Source organism: Gossypium arboreum, chromosome 12 (genome assembly GCF_025698485.1).
Source record: "Gossypium arboreum isolate Shixiya-1 chromosome 12, ASM2569848v2, whole genome shotgun sequence".
In the NCBI taxonomy this organism is placed as follows: Eukaryota; Viridiplantae; Streptophyta; class Magnoliopsida; order Malvales; family Malvaceae; genus Gossypium; species Gossypium arboreum.
Genome location: NC_069081.1, coordinates 15777636 through 15780521, shown reverse-complemented (window position 1 = coordinate 15780521; position 2886 = coordinate 15777636). Strand labels below are relative to the sequence as shown.

At 32.0% G+C, this 2886-nt stretch overlaps 1 non-coding gene across 1 annotated transcript; it reads left to right on the top strand.

Moving 5' to 3' along the window:
* The first annotated feature begins 212 nt into the window (after positions 1-212).
* Positions 213-319, top strand: LOC128286032 (small nucleolar RNA R71). Its single transcript, XR_008276579.1, has one exon. It is a non-coding gene; the product is annotated as a small nucleolar RNA R71 (small nucleolar RNA).
* The last annotated feature ends 2567 nt before the right edge of the window (positions 320-2886 follow it).

The window sequence follows — 2886 nt, the reverse complement described above, 5'->3', positions numbered from 1 at the left end:
ACAACTGCATCTATATTAAAAATGTCGGTTGCCTTAGTAGACTTTGTTCTCATAACTTGCCACTGATAGTTATTTAGTGTCATCTTTTCAATAAATTCTTGGGCTGCCTCAGGTGTTTTATTATTCAATGTTCCACCAGCTGCTACATCAATTATCTATCTAATCGAGTGATTCAAACCATTGTAAAATGTTTGGACTTGAAATCACAAAGTAATCCATGATGAGGACACTTTCTCAAAAGATCTTTAAAACTCTCTCATGCATCGTATAATGTCTCAAACTCAAATTGAGCAAAAGAAAAGATGTCATTCCTCAACTTAGCTATTTTGGCCAGTGAAAAATACTTTAACATAAATTTTTCAGTCATTTGAGCCCAAATGGTGATGGAACCCTGTGGAAATGGATTCAACCACTATTTTGCCTTGTTCCTAAAAGAGAATGGGAACAACTATAAGCGTATGACATCATCAATAACGTCATTGATCTTAAATGTGTCACAAATCTCTAGAAAGTTAGCTAAATTAGTATTTGGATCTTTATCTTGCAACCTATCAAACTGAAAATATTGTTGCACCATAATCTCAAAATTTTTTGATCGGTCTGACAATACTCAATTTAGCCCCAATCAGAGTTGGTTTAGCATAGTCATACATAGTCCAAGGAGTAGGACGTATAGGAAGTTGTTGATTACCAAGATTATTATCCATCTCCACAGTAATGTCCTTTTACTCTTGATCGTCTATGAAAATCTGTTGACCTTGCCTTGCTTCTCTAACGTCTTTGTGATTTCTATGAGCAGTTTTTTTCGATCTCACTATTAAAAACTAATGGCTCCAACAGGTTGTTTCTAGTCATAAACGAAAAGAACCTATAAGAATCAAATAAAAGAAAAAATTAGAATGTAAAAATTAAATTAAAAATAAAAATATTAAAATAAAAATAAAAAAGGGTAAATTAATAGAAATCAAGTTTTTCTAATATTTTAGTCCCCAACAACAGCACCAAAAACTTAGTGCATCGCGAAACTATCTAAAAATTTAATTAAGGCAAGTACACCTATCAATTAATAGTATAGCTATGGTGAGCAAAGGTATCGTTCCCACGAAGACTAAAAATATTAGTAATTCTTGTATTTCTATTATTTAATCGAACAATTCGAGTGATTGATTAAATCTAAATTTAACTAATTTAATTAACTAATGAACATGATAAATAAATAAATAACACAAAATAATCGATTAACAACTAAGAAGCAAAACAATACCTAGAAAAGAATTCACCTAAATTACATCAGTCACTATCAATCTAAATTACACAATTTTTTTACTTAGTATCTTGATCCGTAGAAATCCTTAAATTATGTAAATATCTCTTTCGAGCATAAGAGCAACTGACTCTAGGTTGATTAATTGAAATTTCTTTCTAATTAAAACCCTTATTATCGCCTTAAGTTGGGCTATGGATTCTCTTATTATATTTTACTCTAATCTGGTAGATTTATGTTGTCCTATTTTAGGATTGCATGCAACTTCCCTCAATTACGCAAGATCTACTCTTAAACAGGGTCTATTCAACCACCAATTTAAGCAGATTGAACATGAATCAATAATTTAGATAAATCAAGAATTAAGCATATATAATTGAGAATAAGAAACTAAGAATTTATTGCGTAAAATAAAAATTAAATGATAGAATCCATCACCGGGTTCATTTCCCCTAGGTATTTAGAAAATTAATTCATACTTGAAAATAAAAACATTCAAGATATAGTATAATCGGAAGAAATAAAGAAAATCATAATAACCTCCTAAGAAATCAAATGGAAATTTTCAATCTTGGCGGAAATTTGTTTCAAAGTCGACTTCAATAGTGTTTTTTGAGTTGTTTTCTTGAATATTCTATGATGGCTCACTCTCATCTTCTTATTTTTGTCATATATACATCTTAGAATACCCGAAAAACCTAAAAATTGTGATTTTGTCGTAATTCGGTATGCAATTCTGTGAAATCAACATGACCTATCACATGCCGGTATGGTCTGGTCATGTGGAATGATTCAGCTCGTGTAGCTCTTGCAACTTGCTTCGACGCTCCGATTTTTATTGGTTTTTTGGCTCATTTTACTCCTAAGTGCTCTATTAAGCATTAAAACATGAGTTTAAAATATTAAGAGCACAAAATGCACAATTAACATCAGGTAATCACCCAAAAACGCATTAAGAATGAGGTTAAAACATGTTATTTTTAGCATTTATCAGTGCTTCTAGCTTAAGACGACCATTTTGATAACATGAATGTCAATAAATCAATTATCTTTTATAGCTTGGGTAATATGAAAATATTAAAACTATACATACTTGTTGAGAGGGGATCAATTCCTCTGAGAAAAGACTTTGAAGTGTCATCCTCGAGAACATCGACTCGATCTTTCAACAATGGAAGCTATTGTCCCTAATGGAAAGGTTTTACCCCCTCTACGGAGAGTTGTGTACGGTTCACAAAAGATCTCGATTGTATGTGTACGTACGACCACCCACTAAAAGATGATATGTGCGTCTCACCCTTGGTGGGATTCAAACCCCTGAACTATGGAATATAAGTCACCTGTTGGGGTATTTGGTACCTGGTAGTATTAGAAAGAACATATGTTTTCTCCCTACTTATTGGTTAATTTGTCCCCATTTAGTTATCTTTAGCACATATTTTAGCATTTTTAGTTCAGTAAATTGCATTTTATAACTCAGTGGATCTTAGTCTATTTATCCTTAATTTTTTCATGTTTTGGTACCGATGTCATTGCATAAGTATTTCCAGATTGTGCCTAGAATTGTCATCGCACCTGACAGCTATCCGGATAAGAACAAAAATATATGAGCTGTCCAGTCT